At 37.6% G+C, this 26,569-nt stretch overlaps 2 pseudogenes; one reads left to right on the top strand and one right to left on the bottom strand.

The window, feature by feature from the left end:
- The first annotated feature begins 4,277 nt into the window (after positions 1-4,277).
- Positions 4,278-4,371, top strand: LOC132287379 (small nucleolar RNA R71; annotated as a pseudogene).
- Positions 4,372-21,135: 16,764 nt separating this feature from the next.
- LOC132287363 (small nucleolar RNA R71) lies at positions 21,136-21,233 on the bottom strand (annotated as a pseudogene).
- Between the last annotated feature and the right edge of the window lie 5,336 nt (positions 21,234-26,569).

Here is a 26,569-nt window from a genome sequence, read left to right as displayed (position 1 = left end):
CGCACCTCTGTATCTGATGGTCGGCCATGAAGATGTTGCAGAATAGGACAGAGTCGAAAAACCACAGGTCATCTGGAAGATAGGTCCGGGTGGCATAAGTCTCGCCACCGGCATAGTAACCTGTGAGTAAAACGGCCACGTCTACATAGGTGGGCCTGTAGAGAGTGAGATATGTGTCCTGTAGCTTTGGAGGGTAGATGTGTGGACACTGGTAAGATCTGGACAATGTATCCACAGTGATGCGGATCGGGTAGCTATCGATGGTGGTCGGCTGCTCCGCCAGGTTACTCGGGGCAGGCTAGAGGTTCTGGTAGAACATCCGGACCAACCTCGGGTACACTGGGTATGAGACAGGGGCTAGTATGGCTGAGATGCCCCGTCTGAAGATATCATCATATACTGACTGGGTAAGCACCGATCGGGAAAAGAAGTCTGTGTCGAAGACCGACTTATGCGCCACTCGAAGGTGTGAGTATCTACGTAATGGTTGGTCTAACTCCTTGGTGGGCTGAGCTGGCTGTGGTGGTAGAGATGGTATGTGCTCCGCCTCAGCATCATCTTGTGAAGAAGATTCTCCATCTAAAGACTATAGGCGGCTGTCAACTGGATACTGAGGTGGAGTGGGCTCCAGGGCATGAGATGGACCCTCCTCGTCATCCAAATTCAGCCTGCCCCTACGGTGATAGTGTCCGCAGGCTACAGTCTTGACCTTAGCCATTGTCTGCAAAGTAAAAGGAAAAACTTACAAAGGAAGTTAATGCTGATATAAAGAATTAAAGCACAGTTTATAGAATTATGTATGCCAAATAAGATATACAAAACAGATAGGGAACATGAATCTATTTAAGTGACAGGATGTGAAACATGCGAGACAGTATAAATATGGAATGCATCCAATAAGGAAAACACAGGCATTAGGCATGTATAAGATGGCATGAAACACAAGAGATGGTGTGTGAGATGTGTGAAACAAATCTGTGAAGTTCGATTGATCATAAAAATGTGAGATCGATTTAAGTTCGATCGATCGAACTGTGAAGTGAAATTCGAAAAGTCATAGATCTGTGACGTGGATGGCACGGGGCCTTCACGAACATGGTCGTGGGCCTATCAATACAATAAAGCATCAATCCTAATCACTTTATGAGCCCCATACTCCCAAAAATCGAAACAAATCTCAAAATATATACAACCATAAATACATATATATACACATATATACAAAGAGCTTCAAACTTCATCAATGGAGATTTTTAGCATCAAAATAGCTTAGATCTAGCATTTAAAACATGTATTGAACAAATTAAAGCTTGAAATCACAAGAGGAGGGGTGCGGATCTTACCTAAAACTAGAAAAAAGATGAGGTGCGAAGAGGTGTCGAGATCCGTGATCCAAGAGGAGAGAGAGAGATTCGAGATAAGGGGAAATCGCCGGAGGTCTCGCCGGAGATGGGGAAGAGTTGTGATGAAGCGGCAAAAGGGGAAACGAGGGTCTGAGATCGATTCAAGTTGAATCGATCAAATGACCCTAAATCAATTTTAAAAACATTCCCTTGCCTGTTCAATCGATCGAATTGAATCTCTGATCAATTGAACTGACATCAATCTCTCCTCTTAAGTGACAAAGTATTTTTGTGATTTTTGATTTTTTTGATTTTTTGCAAATATATAAATATATTTTTGGAAAATGAAAATAAAAATAAAAATAATAAAATATATATATATATATATATATATATATATATATATATATATATATTTGAATTTTTGAAATTTAAAACAAAGTCAAAATAAAGTCAAAATTGAAAATCAAAGAACAAAGATCGATCGATCCAAGATCGATCGCAAAAAATCTTCGATCGATCGAAAATGCATAGAATTGAAGAAATGTTCGATCGATGAGACAGAGAGGCTTTTGGATCCAAATGGATGCAGGTTCAAAATTTTTCTAAGTATTGGAACTGTAGATCGGTCCAAGATGAAGTTGGATCGATCCAAGAAGTTTAGATCGATCTAGGAACAAGTTTGAACGATGCGACAGAGAGCTGAAATATGCAGTTTTTGTTCGAACCATTGGACAGAGAGTGATTTGGATGCAGGTTTGATGCAGGTGGGAAGTTCGATCGATCGAACTCATTTTGAGATCGATCGAACTTATGAAAAATACTCAATTTCAACATAAAAGTGCATGCAATCCTAATCACAGTTCCTAGTAATGCATGTGAACCCAAAGCCAATATCTAGACTTCGCAAGAAATGAAATTAAAGATAGAAATGAGGGAGGAATAAGGTTTTGACACCCTACGAAATGTCATGCTAGTCTTTAATGTCTCTACCAAGACGTTGGGCTCTTTTAGCCCGGATTAAACATCTTATAGTGTATCCCTTCCTCAATTGGGTAAGTGCTTTAAACTCCACCCAACAAATGGTTCTTTAAGGAACTTGTTAGATTAAGCTCAAAAGACGTTTTCGGTCCTTGGTCAAGACAATCTTTGGGCTTCCACGCCCTTTCAAAATAAGATTTTAAGATTTTGAAACAACTTTCTTTGGTTTCAAGGTTGAAGATGGACTTTTTGAAACTTTGGTCCCACACAAAAACTTAATTCCTTCACTTTTAAGGTCATGACATTTCTCTACAACATTCACTTCTTCATGCTTGTCAAATGAGTTGGGGGTTGGATTGAAAATATTCAACTTTACCTTCATGTGGCCAAATGAAATCTTCATTATTTCCGTCCTACAATTAGTGTTGCAATTGCGGTTGCTAAGAAAGGACGGCCAAGGATAACGGGAATTTGGCTCTTAGGATTTAGGATCGGTTCCGTGTCAATGACAACGAAATCAACGGGAAAGAAGAATTTATCAATCTTAATCAAGACTTCCTCAATGATACCCCTAGGCTTTTTGATTGATCGGTCGGCAAGTTGTAAAACCACTGACGTTGGTTTCAAGTCTCCTAAGCCTAATTTGACATATAATGAGTATGGAAGAAGATTAACACTTGCTTCTGGGTTAAGAAGAGCACGATAATGATATGATCACCAATGATGCATGAAGTGGTAGGTGAACCAAGGTCCTTAAACTTTGGAAGAGTGTTATGCTGCAAAATTGAGCTTACTTGCTCGGTTAAGACCACTTTTCTAGGTGCTTGGCTTTTGTTCTTCCTCTTTTGGGTGCACAAGTCTTTCAAGAATTTGGCATAAGCCGTAATTCGCTTTATTGCATCCAAAAGTGGAAGATTGACTTTCACTTGCCTAAACACGTCCATGATTTCATTTACTTTGGCATTTTGCTTGTCATTTAAAATGGATCCTTTTAAGGCATCTGGAAATGGAGCTTTTGGTTCCAAAACCTCTTCAGAAATTTTCTTTGAAGTCTCTTAAACACAAGAAGCTTTCAAATCATTTTGCAAATCTTTCTTTTCAAAATCACTTTTTAAATCACTTTTCAACACATTCTCATTTATATGGTCGTGCATATGCAATGAAGGAAGAATATAAATGTAAATGGGATGGGTGTCAACTTTTGGTTGCACCGGTTCACTCTCTTCATTGGGCATACTCACTTGGTTGTCCACAATCTTTCCACTTCTCAAGGTAGTCACCACATTGACATACTCTATTGTGTGACCTTCCGATGAGGAGTGAGTCTCCAAAACACATTGTTGCTTTTGTGGGGCATTCAAAGGCATTTTTCCTTTCTCTCTAGCATTTAAAGTGCTAGCTATTTGCCCTACTTGGGTTTCTAGCTTAGCAATAAATTGAGAGTGAGAATGAAGTAATTGTGTGTTAGCCTCTAAAGTGCCTAGAGCGGTCAAAACATTCTCTTCAAAAGTGGGACTTCTAACATTTCCTTGGGAATATGGTGGTTGAGTAGGAAAATAGGGACAATTGGAAGTAGAATGTAAAACACTTGAACAAGTCATACATGTCTCATTAGATGCATGATGAGAATGGTTAGGGAAGGAAGATACTTGATTCGTCGAGTTTTGGTTGATCAAAAATTGTTCAAACCTTTGAGATAATGATTTCATTTCGACGGCAATTTCATTAGAGTGGTCGACTTGATGTAAGCCAACACTCTTCCTACCACTAGAATTTCCACCATTCTTCGAAGATAAGGTATGATGCAAAAAACTTTCACTCATGCTTTCATAAAGACGCCACACGCCATCCTCATGCCTATTAATGTAAGAGCCACCCATGGAAACATCAACCATACCCCTGTAATTATCCGATAAGCTCTCAAAGAAATATTGAATTAATTGCCATTTGGGCATGTCATGATGTGGACACTTCCTAAGTAATTCATTAAAGCGTTCCCATGCCTCGTGAAATGTTTCCCCATCCCCGTGTGAAAATTCTTGAATTTAGGTTCTCATGGCATTGGTCTTAGAAACCAGATAGTACTTCTTCAAGAACTCTTCTTGTATTTCCGCCCAATAAGTTATTGAAAAAGGCCTAAGACTGTTAAACCAATATTTTGCCTTGTCTTTAAGGGCAAATAGAAAAAGCTTAAGCCTTAAGACCTTTTTTGGTATGTCCATATATTTTGCGGTGGATTTCAAGAAACTCATCCAAATACTTGTAAGGTTCTTCACTTGGAAGTCCATGATAATTAGGAAGCATTTGAATGGTTTGTGGTTTGATTTCATAGTGGTGTACTCTAAATGGTGGCAATTGAATGCATGTGGGTGCATTATATTCATTAGGCATATAGTAATCTCTTAAAGCAAGGGGAGGATTAGCAATTGGAGGTGCAACATGGGTACCTTGATTGCCTTGAATGATGGGAGGTGGTGGAACATAGATTGGCCTTGGCATTCCCAATGGAACTTGTGATCGGTTGAGAATTCGATCTATAATAAATCAAACTTCGCAATAGCACGAATCATTGTAAAATAAGGCTATTGGTCGGGTAAGTCAAACCACTGGGACTGCGCTAATCTATGGCAACCTAAGTTTCTAGAGTCTTTTTAGAATGATACGGGGTGTTCATAGAGGATTTGTTGGTTGTCACTTAAGCTATGAAATTAATATGCATAAAATAAAAACTTGTAAGAATTTAAAGGAGATGAAATACAAGTAAAGAGGACTAGGGAAGTGAATCCACCTCCATCCCTATACACATGCTAGATTAGAGCTAAATTGGGGGGAAAAACAATATATATTATGGTCATGATATATAGCAACACTTGGTTGCTATAATATCCTCAGGAAGTTCATTAAATCAAACACAAGAATAATCCATCAAAGATTTACATGCTTGAACTACCTAAAATAGGGTGTAGCCTTCAACATGCTTACTGAGCCAAAGATTATCAAGCCCTTAATTAAATGATGGAAGCACACAAAGCTAAGAATCAAGTATTGACCATCAAAAGGCACCCTAAGCAATGGACTATCTAGGTTCTCCAACTCCATGCCATTAAAACTATTCCATGATCTCACTACCATTGTCACCATGAGAGTGCAAGCAATATGATTAAAAGAAAAAACCATCTAAGATAGATAATTGACTTAATATTAATCATTTAAATACATGAAGATCCATTACAAGAAGCAAAATGCTCTAGACCATGAAAAGACCAAAGATTATACATTATAATCCCCAAAATAGAATTATACTAGGACATGCTTACAAGGGAGGGGCTTCATCACCTCCCTAGAAGAAGATTTAGTTACCCATGGAAACTCTAAAGGAAGGAAGAAGCTTGGTCTCCATCCCCATTTTCGAGCTCCTTTGTTGTAGCTTCAAGAACTCTATCTTTTCCTCCTCTTTCTCTCTCCAAAAATCTTGCTAAGATAAGATATGATATTGTTTTGTGTGGTTCTCCCTCCTTTGTAGACATCCTCTCCACCAAACCCTACCAAACAAGCCTCAACTCCCACCAAAAGACATCTCCAACCAACCCATAAAGATGGAAATCAGAAATGAGGGAATCAAGGAGCAAGTAGGTTGAAGTGATGGATCTCGGAGTGCATTCTGCCCAAAGTTCGAGCGCTCGAAGTAAGCCCTTCGAGTGCTCGAAGTCCCATCAGCTTGCTCTCTTCTCTTGACCTACTTTGCACTACTTTGGTAAAATAGCCATAACTTTCTGCTCCAAACTCCAAATGATGAACCGTTTAAAGATTTGGAAAGCTAATTCAAATCTCTAAACACGCCATGTTTTAATGGAAGTCCAGTTCTCGAGTTTGTTAGGTCAAAAATAGTGAGCAAAGTCAAACTCCACTGCTGCCAAAACTTTAGCCTTGAGCACATTGTTATTCAAAGATTGAACAAAACATCATTTTTGCTCCTTTTTGGCCAATGAACCTGAAAATATATAAAAACATGCAAATAAAGATAATCTACATAAAATAATCAAATAATGGACTTAACTAATGCAACTAAGGGCGCTTGAATATGCAATATTCGGCGCTTATCAACTTGGCCTTGTTGTTGTGGTGGATGAACATATGGCCTCGGCATGCCTAATGGGACTTGCATGTTATCATGATGCACATTGGGGTGGAGGATACCTTGTTGGTCTATGTGACCAAGGTCCTCCACATGGTCCTCATTGTGTCCTTCCACTGATGAAATAGATTGACTAGAACTACCTCTTCCCCTAGTGTTTCGAACAATAGATTCAAGATAAAAATTTAAAGGGACAAAAGTGGGTCTCAATGATTTACGACCATACATGCACAATGCAATACAATAAGAATTAATGACAAACACTTCACCTTCACAACAAGTCAATATTCAACAAACTTCATCCACATACAATGTTCCCATACTCCCATACTTTCATAACAATATGCAATAAAATTAAATTACCTCCACGCGGGCTCACGATTTATCTAAGAATTAAAATACAAGCCTCCACGCAGGCCGACGATTTAACTAAGGGTTTGAGTAAGAAAAAGCAAACAAAGGTCCTTTAGCACTTTAACTCCAAATTTTTAACTTAGCTTAGCAAATTTTTTATTTTTTTATTTTATGATTTTAGCCTTTTTCCTTTCTTGCTAAGCTCCTTTGCTCGGAATACTCCTTTGCTCACCTTCTTAGCCCAATGCTCCTTGTCAAACAAGAACAAACACAATAAGTAACAAAAATTGAAAACAAAGTAAAGACACGATCAAAAGAGTATTAATTCCTAATTGATTCCACAAATACGACGTTGCCAATCAATCAATCCCCGACAACGGCGCCAAAAACTATGGTGGGAACCCCGAGCGTGCGGCACAAAACAATGCACAAAACTTTGAGTTTGGAAATTAGTGCCAAGTGGGCACCATAATTTAAATTTATAAACCGTTTAACACATATAGTATGTAGTATAACACATATAGTATGTAGTATGAGTGAGAAGGGATCGTCCCAAGGGATTGAGGGGTCGTACTAGGTTGAGGAATCAAAATTAAGGTTAGTAGGTCGAGTGATCAAAGTAGTGGTTGGTTGGTTGAATTACACTAGATGCAAATTAAACTAAAGTAAACAATAATGCAATAAGGAGAATAAAATAGAGAGATCTTGGGGTTTAGAGATCACCATCCTAATAGAACTTGGCCTTGCTGTTGTGGTGGATGAACATATGGCCTTGGCATGCCTAATGGGACTTGTATGTTACTATAATGCACATTGGGGTGGAGGATACCTTGTTGGTCTATGTGACCAAGGTCCTCCATATGGTCCTCATTGTGTCCTTCCATTGATGAAATGGATTAACTAGAATTACCTCTTCCCCTAGGGTTTTGAACAATGGATTCAAGATAAAAATTTAAAGGGACAAGAGTGGGTCTCAATGATCTACGACCATGCATTCACAATGCAACACAACAAGAATTAATGACAAATACTTCACCTTCACAACAAGTCAATATTCAACAAACTTCCTTCACAAACAATGTTCCCATACTCCCATGCTTTAATAACAATTTGCAATAAAAGTAAATTGCCTCCACGCGGCTCACGATTTATCTAAGAATTGAAATATAAGCCTCCACGAGGGCCGACGATTTAACTAAGGGTTTGAGTAAGAAAAAGCTCACAAAGGTCTTTTAGCACTTCAACTCCAAATTTTTAGCTTAGCTTAGCAAATTTTTATTTATTTATGATTTTAGCCTTTTTCCTTGCTTGCTTAGCTCCTTTGCTCGGAATAATACTTTGCTCACCTTCTTAGCCCAATGTTCCTTGTCAAACAAGAACAAACACAATAAGTAACAAAAATTGAAAACAAAGTAAAGACACGATCAAAAGAGTACTAATTCCTAATTGACTCCACAAATACGATGTTGCCAATCAATCAATCCCCGGCAATGACGCTAAAAACTATGGTGGGAACCTCGAGCGTGTAGCACAAAACAATACACAAAACTTTGAGTTTGGAAATTAGTGTCAAGTGGACACCATAATTTAAATTTATAAACCGTTTAACACCTATACTATGTAGTATGAGTGAGAAGGGATCGTCCCAAGGGATTGAGGGGTCGTACTATGTTGAGGAATCAAAATTAAGGTTAGTAGGTCGAGTGATTAAGATAGTGGTTGGTTGGTTGAATTACATTATATGCAAATTGAACTAAAGTAAACAATAATGCAATAAGGAGAATAAAAGAGAGAGATCTTGGGGTTTAGAGATCACCATTCCAATGGAACTTGGCTTTGTTGTTGTGGTGGATGAACATATAGCCTTGGCATGCCTAATGGGACTTGCATGTTATCATGATGCATATTGGGGTGGAGGATACGTTGTTGGTCTATGTGACCAAGGTCCTCCACATGGTCTTCATTGTGTCCTTCCATTGATGAAATGGATTGACTAGAACTACCTCTTCCCCTAGGGTTTCGAACAATGGATTCAAGATGAAAATTTAAAGGGACAAAAGTGGGTCTCAATGATCTACGACCATGCATGCACAATGCAACACAACAAGAATTAATGACAAACACTTCACATTCACAACAAGTCAATATTCAACAAACTTCCTCCACATACAATGTTCCCATACTCCCATGCTTTAATAACAATATGCAATAAAAGTAAATTGCCTCCATGCGGGCTCACAATTTATCTAGGAATTAAAATACAAGCCTCCACGCGGGCCAACGATTTAACTAAGGGTTTGAGTAAGAAAAAGCTCACAAAGGTCTTTTAGCACTTCAACTCCAAATTTTTAGCTTAGCTTAGCAATTTTTTTTTTTAATTTATGATTTTAGCCTTTTTCCTTGCTTGCTTAGCTCCTTTGCTCGGAATACTCCTTTGCTCACCTTCTTAGCCCAATGCTCCTTGTCAAACAATAACAAACACAATAAGTAACAAAAATTGAAAACAAAGTAAATACACGATCAAAAGAGTACTAATTCCTAATTAATTCCACAAATACGACATTACCAATCAATCAATCCCTGACAACGGTGCCAAAAACTATGGTGGGAACCCCGAGCGTACGGCACAAAACAATGTACAAAACTCTGAGTTTGGAAATTTGTGTCAAGTGGGCACCATAATTTAAATTTATAAATCGTTTAGCACCTAAACTATGTAGTATGGGTGAGAAGGGTATCGTCCCAAGGGATTGAGGAGTCGTACTAGGTTGAGCAATCAAAATTAAGGTTAGTAGGTCGAGTGATCAAAGTAGTGGTTAGTTTGTTGAATTACTCTAGATGCAAATTAAACTAAAGTAAACAATAATGCAATAAGGAGAATAAAAGAGAGAGATCTTGGGGTTTAGAAATCACCACTAAGCATACTTTTCTACACCTTTAATGAATGATTAATGAGGGGACAAACATGTATTGCAACAAAGAGTGTGTGTGTGGTTATTTCAACAAGCATGGATAAGAAATTAAGCATATATTGTCTAAACAGCATGGTGGATAGCACAACATATCAAATTAAGCCATTAACCCTTTCTTTAAGCTCACAATCCAACACATCACAAGGTTAGAGATATATGTTACTTACTTTCATAAGTATGGAACATCAACAACAAGCATGGATTGTCTTCCCATTTAGCAACTACACTACAACTAAGCTAATGACATGAAATTAAACTAATTAAACTAAGAGAGAGGTACAATCCATCAAGAAATGAGTATGAACCATCAAATAAACCACGAGAACATGAATTAAGCACTATGTCATGACAATCTCTAGATTTATAACTTCATTACACATAGACATGCATCAATAACACAAGAAATAGAGACAAACATATGAACATCTATTCTAACATACATAGACATATGGATAGAATGAAATGATCAATCGGAAGCATTAAACTGCATAAATCATTGAATAAACAAGATCTATATATATGAAAGTGTCAAGACATGAATTACAATACAAATCCCTTAAAAATATATAAATCAAGAAGTAGAAAGCATGCTTAGGGCTAACTCTAGCCCCACGAGGATGTCTAGCCACTCAAGGATGATGTCCTCTAACCCTCAAGGGCAAGCTCCATGGAAGAAATATGCTCCTTGGTTGATGAAGAGTCTCCAATGGTGTCTCTAGCCTCATCCCCTCCTTTGCTTCCTCACTAAGTATTATCTTTTCTAAGAGTGTGTGTATGTGTAAAAGTGACTCATATTCCTTATATAGGTAGATTAAAAATCACCCCCAAATGAGTTGGGCTCGTACACCAATAATCCTCTAATGATTGGATATGAGACAACTTTTAATGAGCTAGAATTTAGATTTTTCTCGGGAGTTGGGAAGTTTGATCGATCGAACTTGAGGTGAGATCGATCGAACATGGCTGAGATCTATTAAATTGAAGCTGGATCGATCCTCAATGGCGGCGCCTTTTTGGATAAAAACAAATCTGAGATATTTTGAAGATATTTTTGGGAAAAAGGACAAAAGTGGTTGATAGGGTGATACAGTTGGATAAGATCTGGCATGTGGATAAGGACAAGAAAGTTCGATCGATCAGAGAATGATGTTGGATCAATCGAACTTTTGGGATCTCTGAAGATGACATCATGGCCTGGATCTATCTTGAAATGCTGAGATCAATGAAAGTTGGATTGATCGAACTTTTCTTGAGATCGATCGAAGTTGCTGAAATTCCACCCTTTGCTTCCTTTTGCTCTACTTTGCTCCTTTCTTTGATTCATCCCAGAATTGCTTCATTCTGCTCTTATTTGGCTGAGTTAGCTTATTTTGGGGATAATTACCAGAAAATGGAATTAACACGAAATCAATACAAAATGGTAAAATAAGATAGATAAAGGTTCTAGAATACTTAAACTTAAGGGGTTTAAATGCGCACTTTTCAGTGCTCTTCAGAGTCCAAAAATTCTGAAGCTTTAGCCATGATGGCTTGAAACCAGTCTAATCAAAACTGGTAGGACCATACTAGGCCCAATCAACTTAAGGCCACCAACGATGCAGACAAGTCTACATACAAATGGACCCATTGCAATCAGACTAGTCATACCAAAAGTCCTTGTTTCGAACTTGTGGGATATTCAGAATAGTGGGATCATAGCCATTGGAAGAAGAATTCGAAGAAGACCTCCACTGTTGTAAATGTTGAAACAAAGAAAAAAGATGATGTTGCTGAAAATGCCTTGGGGTTGGTAATAATTGCAAATAATGGTGGTAAGATTTTAAATATTTCTACACCTGTTTCTAATAGTTCATGTATAATTGATTCTCGTGCTACAAATTATATGACATTTGATTCTATGCAAGTCTCACCTCTTAATACGTCCTCACAAAAATTTGTTTCTACTGCCAATGATACTTCGACTCAGTTGGGGAAGGATCTTTGACCCTTACTAATAATCTGAATTTATATTCTATTTTAGTTGTTTTATCTTTAGATTATAACCTTTTGTTAGTTTCCCAAATTACCACAACTTTATCTTACATTGTAATTTTTTGGCCTGATTTTTGTGTGTTTAAGGACATCCAAACAAATAAGACGATTGGTTATGGTATTAAGTTTGGGAAACTGTATTACTTGGACTTGATGTCAAAAGTTCCGAAAAGCTACGATAAGTGTTGACAGTAGATGGTTTTGAGGGGGAGAAAAAGAAATGTGAAATCTGGCTGTGGCATCATCGTCTGGGCATACTTCCTTTGGTTATCTGAAAAAATTATTTCCTAGTTTGTTTAAAAATTTTGATGTTTTTAGTTTCTGCTATGATATTTGTGAACTACCAAAAAGCTACCGTGCTTCATTTCCATTATGTTTGAATAAAAGTCCACTTCCTTTTATAGTTATACATTCTGATGTTTAGGGTCCATCCAAAGTCACTACTTTAGGTGGATCACGTTAGTTTGTTACTTTTATTGATAACTGTACCAGGATGACTTGGTTGTACTTGATGAAATCCAAAGGTAAAGTGAACTTATTAATTCAAAAGTTCCATAAAATGGTTGAAACTCAATACAATACACATATTCAGGTTCTCCGTAGTGACAATGGTAGAGAATATCATAATTTTGACCTTCAGCAGTATGTGGAAGCACATAGAACTATTCATTAAACCACTTGTTCTAATACATCCCAGTAAAACGGGGTTGCAGAGCCTAAAAATCGACACTTGTTGGAGGTTGTTCGTGCTTCATTGATAGAAGCTCATAAGCCGTTATCATATTGGGAAAAAGCACTTACCTCTGCAGCATATCTAATCCATCAAGTACCTTCCAGCTCTATTGACTTCCGGACACCATTGCAAGCTCTCACTGATGCAGTTGTTACCTCAACCATCCCAAATTTACCTTCTCATGTCTTTGGTTGTGTAGCATTTGTACACCTCCATAAGCATCAACGCAACTAGCCAACATTCTCACCAAAGTAGTCTCAAATCGAGTGTTTTCAATATTTTTAGACAAGTTGGGCATGTGTGACATCTATGCACCAACTTGAGGGGAAGTGTTGATATTTGCTCTCTTATAATTGGGGATTGTATAGTGTAGGATTGAATATTTATCCCCTAATTTAGAACTAATTTGTAGGTAATTAGTTTCCCGATTCTTATATAATTAGTTACCTAATTAAGCTAGATTTGTATTTTATAAATTGTATCTATCCCCATCGGTGAATGATATTCTAATTCAATTTTTAATTCCCATATTCTTTCTCTGAATTACATAATTTAAATATTTTAATAAAAATAAATTTAAATGATGAGAAAATATAGGTATACATTCATAAGTAGAAAAAACATGTAGTACCTGAGAATTAGAATAAAGATGTAAAAGAAGTTGGACCACAAAATTAAAAATCTATGATGAAACAAACAAAAATCTTGAATTTGAAAGAAAGCAAATTCAAAATTATAATGACCTGCTGATAAACTAGTTAAATGTGTTAAAAAGAAAGAAGCGACCATGGTAGAGAGAGTACTCGATTGGAAGAAAGATTGAAGAATAATATTTATTTAATGAAAACAAAAGTCTAGAGTTTCAAAGATGGTGCAAATATAGAAATCTCCCGTGTGTGTGTTTGTGAAGATGGTTATCAATTTTTTTTTTCTTTCTCAAAATTACAAAGAGAGAATGTTGACCTTTAAGTTGCTTTCAATCTCATGGTTCACTTGAATCCTTCCTTCTTTTTTTTGCCTTTTTTTTTTTTTTTCTTTTTTGAAAGATAAAGTGAAAATTGCATTAATAAGAGGAAAGATACACTGTCCCAAAGAAAGTTAGCCAAAAGCTAACATCACCAATGATACAGAGACCCAAAGGACTAGCAAGCCCAATTGGACAAACAAAACATAAGAATGTTAAACAAAGCCGTTACGGGCAAAACAATTTTTCCGGTAAACATGGAGCACTCTGTCTCTAATAAGCAAATTCATCATTCTATAAGATCACGTGGTTTAGGTGGGAGACAAAGGATATCCACAAGCAAATCCCATTCAACCGCAGTTCTTCTTGGATCCTTGATGTCCAAAATCCTTGATGTGAGAAGCTTAAAACGCACAGAATCCAAAATAATGTGAAGTAGTGAGTTTGCAAATATGAATTTCTTTTGGAAAATCCTGCAATTTTGCTCATTCTAAATGTTGTAGACGAGGGAATCAAGGCACATTTTAGAGATTGAGTTACTAGAAAACACAGATTTACCTTTCCAATGGAATGACACCCAACCAATGAATTGTTCCCATGAAGAAGGCGCAATATGGAACCCACAGCATGTTTAAATAAATGCCCAAAGGGGTTTAACATAAGGACAATTGAAAAACAAGTGGTCATGTGTTTCCGGCTCACCACCACAAAGGACACATAATGTGGCATTGATGTGTGCTGTGCATCGCCGATTTAATGTGGGGAGTCTATATTGAATTGCCATCCACATTGTGAATGTATGCTTGGGAATAGAAGGCTTTGACCAAACAATGTGAGTCCATGGGAGGGTTAGTAAGTGGCTATTAAATTGTTTCATTATTGAGGCAATGGAGAATAATCCTGAGGGAGAGGATGGCTGTGATGGAGTTTGGGAAGTTCCATGTGTTGTTGTCAATGAAGGAACACACTTTTGTTTTGCTGTCATAAGATGTTGTAGAAAGCTGTTGTGGTGAAACAAGCTGGACAAATGGACCAAGATGGCACCAGTTATCAAACCAAAAATTGGCTTATCTTCCATTGCCAATTTGAAGTTTGACAAGGGGATTGATTAATCCTCTAAGAGCAAGAATCTTTCTCCAACTCCAAGAGCATTAACCAGGTACCTTCACTTCCCAAATGTTTCTTCCCTTTAATAGATAAGTATGAATCCACTGAACCCATAACATATCTTTAAAGTTTAAAATCCTCTAGAAATACTTCATAATGGTAGCCTCATTCCACAATGTAAGGTTAAGGATCCCCAAACCCACTGATTTCTTATGGGCATGCCTTGACCATAAAAAGGATCTAAAAATACCATCCATCTCATGAATTATACTCATTGGGAGAATAAACTTTGAACTCCAGAACATTTGTGTTGAGAAAAGCACAGCATTAATTAACTGTAATCTTCCTGCAAATGAAAGGTGGTTACTTGTCCAGTGGTCAATCCTAGATGTGATTTTGTCAATCAAATTCCTGCAATCCCCAGCTTTCAACATGGAAGTAAGCAATGGAACTCCCAAATATCTTATAGGAAGTACCACCTTTTTCAAATCCCAATAGCTCAAGGATGCTTTGCTCCATAGTTTCATTAATACCTGAAAAAAAAACTTGACTCTTGGCATGGTTTATTTGAAGTCCAGAGATGGCAGAAAAGGAATCAAGGGCATGCTTTAGTGTTTGGACTGAGTCTAGGTTGCCATAAAAGAACAGCATTAAATCATCTACAAAAATAAGATGAGATAATTATAGTTTCTTGCACCTCCAGTGAAACTTGAAAGGCTTCTCTCTCATTAATTTATCAATGATGGGGGAGAACACTTGCATGACAATCACAAACAGGAAAGGGGATAGTGGGTCTCCTTGCCTTAGACCCTTTACACTTGCATGGAAAATGTTGTGGTGGTAATACATGCATGGATCCAATGTATAAAGGCTTGAGGAAAGCCAAGCAACTTGAGTAAGTCCAGTAAGAACTCCCAAGACACTGAGTCAAAAGCCTTTTTTAATGTCAATCTTGAGTACACATCTACGTGAATTGGTCTGTCTATGGTATCCATTCAACAGTTCCTGAGCTAGAAGTATATTATCATCAATTTGTCTTCCAGAGATGAAGGATGATTGGGCTGGTCCAATTATATGGGGTAAGGAAGGCTTGAGTTTATTTACAAGAAGTTTTGAAATGCACTTGTATATAGTAGAGCAATAAGAAATAGGCCTATAATCATTGGGGGAGGTGGGGATAGCTATTTTAGGTACAAGTGTGATAGAGGTTGAATTGATCTTCTTAAGGAGTTTGCCTGTGGTGAAAAATTCAGTAATAGCCTTAGTAACATCATGTCCAACAATAGACGATGTCTTCTTGAAAAAATAGGTATTATAGCTATCAGGGCCTGGAGCTTTGTCACTATTAAGTGAGAACATGCATTGTTGGATCTCTTCCTCAGGTGGAACAACACACAATGATGGTAAAAAAGTGTGAAGGTAATGAAGCTTGAATGAGGGAATTAAGAGAGTCAGTACCTGGATAGTGATAAGCATTCATACCTAGGATGGAATGAAAGTGGGAAACAAACTCCTCTTTGATTGCATGATCAGTATCAAGAAGGACACTATTGGCTGCTATGATGGTTGAAATTTTGTTCCTGTTGTATCTGGATTTGATGTACTTAAAGAAAAAGGCCGTATTGAAATCGCCCTTTTTAAGCCATTGTATTCTGGACTTTTGTTTGCAGGTGAGCTCCTCTGAGTTCCTGAGGTTGTTATAAAGGGTTAGCAGTTGTTTTTCTTGGCTTCTAAGAGTGTTGTCATCAGGTGATTTATCAAGTGTAAGTTGACACTCTGAGAGCAAATCCTTGGCAGCTTGAACTTCAGTTTGAATTTCACTCAGTTTGGCCCCTAACTTCAATATCAATGGTTTTTTTAAGGGATTTGAGCTTGGAAACAATTTGGAACATGGTGAATCCCTCCACCTGTGATACCCAAATTGATTGGACAAGTGGTAGAAAATCATCACTATTGGCCCAGTAGTTGAAAAACTTGAATGGAACTCTCCTTGAAAATAAAGGATTACCAATATTGATAACCATGGGATAATGGTCTGATATCCCTAGGGCATATAAATGGTAGTGAGACAACGGAAAAGTTTGGGTCTAAATATCATTGATCAAGACCCTATCTAATTTCTTAAAAATATTAGCAACTCCTGGACTTTTATTGGACCATGAATGAAACATCCCAGAGAAATTAAGATCCTCAAGATTAGATTTGTAAAGGCAACTGAAGTCCAACATTGCTTTTGTTGTTTTCTTTGAACCTCCATAATTCTCAGTTGATGACCTGATAATATTGAAATCACCTCCTAGAATCCAAGGCGAGGATGAGAAAATGGTTGAGTGCGAAGTAATATCATCCCACAATGATTCTCTTTCAGTGGAGTCATTTGCTGCATAAATAAAAGATATATAAAATGTAGTTCTGCAGCTTAAAATAGTAACACAACAATGTATTGCCTATCTTGAGGAATGAAGAATTTGGAGGTTGACTGAGTTAGGATTCCACAAAATCCAGATCCTTCCCAGTTGTGAAGAGTGATAGTTGTGAGCCAATTGCCATAAGCTAGCAATGAACTAGTGGATTCTGTCGATATTGATCAACTGCACCTTGGTCTTTATGATAGAAAAGATGTCCATCTTAAACTGCTTTAGAAGTGTCTTCACTTCACTCTATTTTAAGGGGTAATTGAGGCCCCTTATGTTCCATAAGCCTATTGATACCATTTAATGGTATTGAAAAAGCTGCCACTTGGGAATAAATTCCCTCTCTGAGATGAAGATGATCTTTTGAGAGCAATCTTTTTAGCCTTGAGACACTTGGACTTGTGCTTAGATAAATCAGCAGGAAAACTAGAAGTTGATCTTGATTCAGAAAGGCTTGAACATTCTGATTATGCAGGCTGAAGAGGTTGGGAGGTGACTGTGCAACCAATCTTTGGTGGTGATGGGGTTGAGTTTGCTCCACAGGGGCTGTCAGTGATCACTTGGGCAGGTTTATATAGGCTTAGGTCAATTGTGAATGAGTCATTTGGCTTAAAAAAATGAGTTATCACATTTTGTCTAGAGTGTGGGGAAATGGAGGGGAGTAAAGGAGTGGTAGAATCTGATGAGGGTAATGGGATTGGGGATGCGAAGGTACTAATGTTCGAGCAAGGTGAGTGAACTGGTGATTATATGGGTTTAGACTGTCGCTTGGCTGGGACAATTTTGCCATTCAGAGGAAGGTTGTGATGTTCTTTTTAGCCGTCCATTCATATAACAGGTCTTACTTGAATGTCCAAATGAATTATAGGTATAACAGATTTGAAGACAATTTTGATACTCTACATTGATATTGACAACTTTCCCCAAGCTCATGTGGACCTTAAGAACTATTGGAAGGTCTGAAAAGGCAGTGATGCTGATACAAACTCTTGAAAACCTGGTTTTGTGTCTATTAGCAGTAATGGAATCAGATAAGATGATGAGTGCTGAAAAGTGTGCATTTAAACCCCTTAAGCTCGAGTATTCTAGGACCTTTATCTATCCTCATTTCCCGTTTCAGACTAATTTCATGTTATTACCCTTTTCAGGTGTTTATCCCCAAAATAAGTCAATTCAGCCAAATTAGAGCATAAAAAAAAACAATCTCAAACTGAATGGAAGAATGGATCAAAGTGGAAGCAAAGTGGTCGAAATCAGCAATCTTCAATTGATCAGGAATATTTTCGATCGATCTCACATTGATCGATCTCACCTCACCTAGATGGATCATACCCCTTGTCCTTTTTCAAAAGAATTCACCATCTTCGATCGATCTAACTTTCTTCAGATCGATTAAACTTCCTTGATCTTATCCCCACCTACCACTTTTATCTTTTTCCTAAAATATCCCAAAAATATCTCAGATTTGTCTTATTCCAAAAAGGCGCTGCCAAGGATTAATCGATTTGGCCTAACTTCGATGGATCTGGCCACAGTTCAATCGATCTCATCTGAACTCGATCGATCGAACCTCCTCAAGTCCGAATTAAAACAATGTTCAGCTCATTAAAAGATGGCTCATGGCGTAATCATTAATGGGACCCTAGCGCACGAGTCCAACCATTGGGTGTGACACTTGAGCTACCTATATAAGGATTTAGAGCCATTTTAAGAGCAACATTCATTTACATACATACTTAAAGACTAAGAAAAGAGAGGAGGGAAGGCTAAAGCTTAGAGAGACACACACCATTTTGGGAGTTCTTCCATTCATCTAGGTTTCAACCAAGGAAAAGAACATTTCTACCATGGAGATGGCCCTTAAGGGTTGGATGATTGCATCAATGAGTGGCTAAACATCTTCTTGGGTCTAGACTTAGCCCTAAGCATACCTTCTAGACCTTAATGCTTTGTATTTGAGGGGATTTATGTTGTAATGTTGTCTTGACACTTGATTTATATATGAATCTTGTTCTTACAATGATTTGTGTTGATTAATACTTCTAATTGATCATTTCATTCTATCCATATGTCTATGTATGCTAGAGTAAATGTTCATGTGTTTATCTCTTGGTTTTGTGATATTGATGCATGTCTATCTGTATTGATGCTATGAATCTAAAGATTTTCAAGGCATAGTGCTTAAACAGAATACTCTTGTGGTTTATTTGATGGTTCATACTTATTTCTTGATGGATTGTGCCTCTACCTTAGTTTAATTAGTTTAATTTTTATGTCCTTAGCTTAGAAGTAGTGTAGTTGCTTTACTTTCTTAGATGTGAGGACAATCCATACTTGTTGTTTGATGTTCCATACTTATGAAAGCAAGTAGTATAATTCTCTAACTTGTTAGTGTGTTGATTGTGAGCTTAAAGGAATGATTAATGGTTTAGTTTGATATGTTGTGCTATTCACTAGGTTGTCTAGATAATGTATACTTAATTAGTCAATCCATGCTTGTTGATTCAATCAATCACACCTCATTGTATTGCGACACATGTTTCCCCTCATTTATTACAGATTGAATGTTTAGAATGGTGATATTTAGTGGTGACCTCTAGATCCCAAGACCTCTCTCTTGTTCTCTACCTTTTTATTTATTTCAATTGCTTTATATTGAATTCATTTACATTGTAGTTTAATTAACCAAACAAATAATCTTTTGATCACTCGACCTACTAACCCTATATATTGTTTTCATTGCAAATACGCCAACAATCCCTTTGGATGATCCCTACTCACCCTATCTATATTTAGTAGTTAGAGTTAGTAGTGGCTTTTTATAAATTTAAAACTTGGCCACACTATTTTGCACAAATTTAGAGTGTTGCAACGACGAGCCACCAAGTTTTTGGCGCCGTTGTCGGGGATTTGATTTGGCAACGCCGTGTTTTGGAAACAATTAGGAATTAGTACTCTTTTGATCGTGTCTTTATTTACGTTATTTTTTAGTTACTTATTATACTTGTTCTTATTTGGCTAGGTGAATTGAGCAAGGAAGTTGAGTAAAGGTGAATTGAAAGCAAGGAGCTAAGCTAAGTACAAAAAGGCTAAAATCTAAAAAATTGCAAAGCTAAGCGGAAATTTTGAAAAATGAATTTAAGTTGCTTAAGGACCCTTTGTGAGATCTTTCTAACTCAATCTCTAGTTAAATCATCGGCCCGCGTGGTGGCAAGTTCTTAAATTCTTAGATAAATCGTGAGCCCACATGGAGGCAATTTACTTTTCTTTGCATAATTGCTCAAGCATGGGAGTATGGGATCATTGTATATGGAGATTTGTTGATTGATTTGTTAAGGGGGCGAAGTGATTGCTATTTGTTTGTTATTTTTTTTACTAGTGCATTCATGGTCGTAGATCATTAAATCATACTATTGTCCCTCCTAATTTACATCTTGAATCGGTTGTTCATAATCCGAGGGGAAGAGGTAGTTCTCCTCACTCCATTTCATCAATGGAGGAACAACATGACGACCATGTGGAGGACCTTGGTCACATAGACCAACAAGGCATCCTCCACCCTAATATGCATCATAACAACATCCAAGTACCATTAGGCATACCTAGACCATTCATCCAACCATAACGACAAGGCCAAATTCCATTGGGAATGTCTCGGCCAATTTTTGCTCCACTACCTCCCATGGTTCAAGTTAATCAAGGTGCTTATGTAGTACCGCCAGTTGGGAATCCTCCCATTAGTTTGCATGATCATTATGTGCCTAATGAATACAATGCACCTACATGTATTTAATTGCCCCCATTTAGAGCACATCATTATGAGATTAAACCGCAAACCATTCAAATGCTTCCTAACTATCATGGACTTCCAAGTGAAGAACCGTACAAGCATTTGGATGAGTTTCTTGAAGTGTGTTCCACCGTGAAATACACAGACATGTCAGAAGAAGTATTAAGACTCAAACTTTTTCCTTTTACCCTTAAAGATAAAGCAAGATATTGGTTCAACAATCTTAGGCCTTTTGGATAACTTCTTGGGCAGAAATGCAACAAGAGTTCTTGAAAAAGTACTACCCGGTATCAAAGACCAATGCTATGAGAACTTCCATTCATGAATTTTCTCAAGAGGAAGGGGAAATGTTTCATGAGGCATGGGAAAGGTTTAATGATTTCCTTAGGAAGTGCCCACATCGTGACATACCTAAGTGGCAACTAGTTCAATATTTCTTTGAAAATTTACCAGATAATCACAAGGGTATGGTTGATGCATCTATGGGTGGTTCTTACCTTAATAAACATGAGAATGATGTTTGGCAATTGTATAAAAGTATAAGTGAAAATTCCATGCATAGATCTTTGTCCTCTAAAAATGGTAGAATTCTAGGTGGAAGAAAGAATGTCGGCTTATATTAAGTTGACAATTCAAATGACATAGCCGCCGAGGTGAAATATTTAACTTAAAGGTTTGATCAATTTTTGGTCAACCACAATTCGGCAAATCAAATGTTTTCCTCCCCTAATCATACTCATCATGTTTCAAATGAATCTTGTATAACTTGTTCTAGTGTCTTATATACTACTTCCAATTGTCCCCATGGACATGTACATAATGAGCATCATGAACAAGTTAATGTTGCATTTGTCAACCAAGGGAATAATCCTTATGGCTCATAATACAATCCAGGATAAAGGAACCATCCAAACTTCTCTTGGAAAAGCCAAGGGGAAGGCTCAAACCCTCCCCAAGGTGGTTTTCAAGGCAAGTATCTTGCGCCTCCAATGCAAGGCCAAGGTTCCCAACGTTATAGATCTTCGTTTCAATCGCATGGCAATCAATTCTCAAATTCTCATTTTCCTAATCAATCATCGTACTCCCAAGGAAATTCTAGGAGTCTCGCTTTTGAGGAGATAGTGTTGACCGCTCTAGGCACTCTAGAGGTGAACACTCAATTGCTTCATTCTCATTCTTAATCCATTGTTAAGCTAGAAACCCAAGTCGGGCAAATAGCTAATACTTTGAATGCTAGAGAGAAAGGGAAGATGCCTTTGAATGCACCATCAAAGTAACAATGTGTTGTGGAGACTCATTCCTCAGCGAAAGGTCACACAGTTGAACATGTCAATGCAGTGACAACCTTAAGAAGTGGGAAGGTTATTGATAATCAAGTAGGTATTTCCAATAAAGAGAGTAAACCGGTGCAACCAAAAGTTGACACCCGTCCCATTTCACATTTTATTCCTCCTTTATTGCATGTGTATGATCATCTTATTGAGAAAGTTGTGAAAAATGATTTGAAAGATGAATTGAACAATGATTTGAAAAATGATTTGAAGAATTCTTGTGTTGAAAATGCTTCAAAGAAAGATTTTGAAAAAGATTTTGAACCAAAAGCTCCATTTCCGGATGCCTTGAAAGGGTCCATTTCTCTTGAAAGACAAAAAACAAAGACCAATAAAATTATTGAAGTGTTTAGGCAAGTGAAGATCAATCTTCCACTTTTGGATGCAATTAAGCAAATTCCGGCTTATGGTAAGTTCTTGGAAGATCTTTGCACCCAAAAGAGGAAGAACAAGAGCCAAGTACCAAAGAAAGTGTTCTTGACCGAGCAAGTAAACTCTATCTTGCAGCACAACACTCTCCTAAAGTTTAAGGACCCCGGTTCACCTACTACTTCTTGCATCATTGGTGACCATATCATTAATCGGGCTCTTCTAGACTTAGGAGCAACTGTAAACCTTCTTCTATACTCGATATATGTTAAATTGAGCTTAGGAGACTTAAAACCGACGTCGGTAATTTTGCAACTTGCCGACCGATTCATCAAAAAGCCCCGGGGTATCATTGAAGATGTTTTGATTAAGATTGATAAGTTCTTCTTCCCCGTTGATTTCGTTGTCATTGACACGGAACCGGTTCCGAACCCCAAGAATCAAATTCCCGATATCCTTGGCCATCCCTTCTTAGTAACCGCAAATGCCAACATCAATTGTAGGACGGGGATAATGAAAATCTCATTTGGGCATATGAAAGTGAAGTTGAACATTTTTAATCCAACCCCGAGTTCAATAGATAAGCATGAAGAAGTGTATGTTGTTAAAAAAATGTATTGAGAATGAACTTGATAAAGTTGAGTCTTTACTTGATATTGAACATTCCTATGGTTTGCTTACCAATTTGAATTCAAGAAATGTTGTTTTAAAACCAAGTGTTCCAAGGGCATGGAAGCTTAAAAGTTGCTTTGATGAAAGACCGTCAATTCCTTTTGATCCAAATTCGACAAGTTCTATAAAGAACCATTTGTTGGGTGGGAACCAAAATATTGTTCACCCCGTCAAGGAGGGGATGCATAACAAGATATTTGATCCAGGCTAAAAGAGCCTAACGTCTTGCTAGAGACGTTAAAGACTAGTGCATTTCGTAGGGTTTACAACCCTATTCCTCTTCATTTCTATTTTAACTTTCATTTCTTGCGTTGTCTAAATATATTCTAGGTTCATACACATTGATAAGGGCTTTGATTGAGTATGCATGCACTATCATTTTCAAATTAGGCATTTTATGCTTGTTCGATCGATCTCAAAAGAGGTTCAATCGATCAAACTGCCAACCCTGCATCCAATCATCTATCTGTCCCATCGAGCGTAATTTTCCTACATATTTCAGCTCTCTGTGTATCGTGCGAAGTTATTTTTTTATCAATCTGAAATTCCAAGATCGATCCAACTTCTTCTTAGATCAATCTTCAGTTCCAACACTTAGAAAAAATTTTGAACCCATAAAAATCAGCTCTCTATGTATCGTTCGAACTTATCTGCAGGTTTTCACCTGTTCGATCGATCTAAGTTCATTCTAGATCGATCTTGGTATGATCGATCTGTGTCCCTTGTTCATTGTTGACTTTGACTGCATTTTGATTTTTAAATTTCAAAATTAAAAAAAAAACATCTATTTTCAAAAATACAAAAAAAAAAAAAAAACATTTAATGTTTATTTTATTTTATTTTATTTTCAAAAATTCCAAAAAGATTTTTATTTTTTAATTTTTACTTTTATTTTATTTTAAATTTTCAAAATTCAAAAATATTTTTCTTTTATTTTATTGCATTTTATTTTATTTCTAAAAATCCAAAAATAATTTTAATTTTAATTTTCAAATATTAAAAAAAAAAAATAAATACTGTGTCGTTTTGTGGATTCGATCGATCTAAATTTCTTCATAATCGATCTGAGTTCGATCGATCTGCTTTCTTAATGATCGATCGAACATGTCGGAGGCAGTTTTTAAAAATAGAAGCCAAGGGTCATTTGGATCTATTCCAAAGATCGATCCAAGACCCTAGCTCTCTCCCATCACTACTAATCTTCTTCCCAACCTCCGACGACATCACTAAGCTTAGAATCATCATCTCTCATCTTGCTCTTGTCATCTCTCATTCGTCTCCACTTCTCTCCTTTCGAATTAGGTAAGTTTTGAGTTGTATTTTTAATTTTGAGCTTTAATCTTGATGATTGCATGTTTGCCATGTTAGATCTGAGCTTTCATGTTAGATTTCTTGCCATATATGAAGTTTCCAAGCATGTATATATATGTGTAAATATATATATATATATATATATATATATATATATATATTGATTCCGATTTCGATTTAGGGGGTCACATGCCTATATAAGTGACCAATCATGATTTGTTGAAGTGTAGAGGGACCCACAAGCTTGCTTGGGTGCCCCCTGTGTCATCCATGTCACAGATCTGTGACTTTTCAAATTTTTCACAACAGTTCGATCGATCGAAGTTTTTTCTGATCGATTAGAGAAAGATCGATCTCACTCAATTTCAGATCGATCCAAAGTTGGATCGATCTCATATTTTCATGATCAATTGAACATCACAAATTTGCATATCCACTTCACATGCCATCTTTTGTGTTCCATGCTATCTTCTATTTGCTCAATGCCTGTGTTTTTCATATTAGGTGCATTTTATTTTGTCATATTTAGCATGTTTCACTTATTCATTGTCTATACCTGACTGCATTACAACTTGCATAGATTCATGTCAATTTTTCTGCGTTGTCTATCTTATTTGACATACATGTTTCTATATATTGTACTTCAATTCTTTATTCCTTTACTGACTTTATCTGCAAGTTTTCTCTTCTTTTTGCAGACCATGACTCGAGTAAAGATTGTTACCTGTAGGCAGTATAAGCGTAGAGTGAGACGGCGGATAGAGGAGCCCGAAGAGCCTTACCATGCTCAAGACCCAACTCCAGAGCCAGCTACAGCTCAATCCTCATCAACCGATACCAGACTACAATCTTCTGCTTCTGCATCATCTTCTTTTAATAAGGCTGAGCATGTACCACCGCCTTCACCACCACTAGCACTGCCAGACCAGATTCGAGACAGGCCTAGCAGGAGATATAGACGCCTTCAGGTGGCGCATGAGTCAGTATTTGACATTGCCTTCTTTTCCCGGTCAATTCTGACACGGGCGGCATTTGATGATATTGATCGGTGGGGCATTTCAGCCATTTTTGCTCTAGTCACTTAACCAGTCTACCCGAGGCTTATTCGGGTGTTCTTTCAGAACCTCCGGCTGGCCCCAAGTAACCTATTGGAGCTGTGGACTACTATAGATGGCCATCTCATCAGCATCATTATTAAGTCATTAGCCACTTCTTCTCGATGCCCGCATATCTGCCCTCCCGGTCTTCATTATCATATTCTTAGGCGGCCCTCTGATGCAGACATGGCCGTTGCACTGACTGGCCACTACACTAATGCCGAGACATTCGCCACGAGGACTTATTTGCCCAACGAACTTTGGTTCTTTGATTCGGTCTTGTACCGAAACGTACTTATGGTCTGCCATAAAATCCAGCGGCGCTCAGATTTTCTGGCTGCTCTTTATGCCTTCTATACAGGGCTTTGGTTTTCTATTCTTACACTCATCTAGAGTGTTGTGATGAGATTATACACGAGCTACATCAGCAAGGCCAAGCCTAAATGAGCCACTTTCCTCCCTTTTAGACATCTTATCACTCAGATCCTCCAAGATCAACACTACCCTTTCCATCTAGAGGAGCATACTGAGTTAGGGGCTTGCCACTACGATAAGAAGGATTGGAACAAGAGGTATAATGCTCTTATCAGGTGCTTAGAGTAGAGGCTATCTTGGTAACTAAAGAGGCTACAGAGGAGGAGGCAGCAGCAGCAAAGCAGGTAGCAGCAGCAACAGAGTATGATCCAGCAGACCCACCAGTGGCTGCGGATGCACACACAGATATAGATTTAGAGCGAGAGCCTCCAGTAGAGTCACCACGTCACTCTTCGGCAAGGTCGCCATTGCATTCTCAGGAACAGGGTGAGGATATACCTCCAGTTCATGATCCAGTTATCCTTGACCCTCCAGTTCTGATACTTGGCCTAGGAGAGTGTATACAAACCTTAAAGGACGCAGTTGTTTCTCTTTGGTTGGATGTGGCCTCTCTCAACACTGACGTGACTACTCTTCGCTCAGATGTCATG

This window comes from Cornus florida, unplaced genomic scaffold (assembly GCF_030987335.1).
Source record: "Cornus florida cultivar Cherokee Brave unplaced genomic scaffold, ASM3098733v1 CherokeeBrave_3.0.0_Hap2_Chr11, whole genome shotgun sequence".
NCBI lineage: Eukaryota > Viridiplantae > Streptophyta > Magnoliopsida > Cornales > Cornaceae > Cornus > Cornus florida.
The sequence above is the reverse complement of the archived record's forward strand: the minus strand, read 5'-3'. Positions and strand labels throughout refer to the sequence as shown.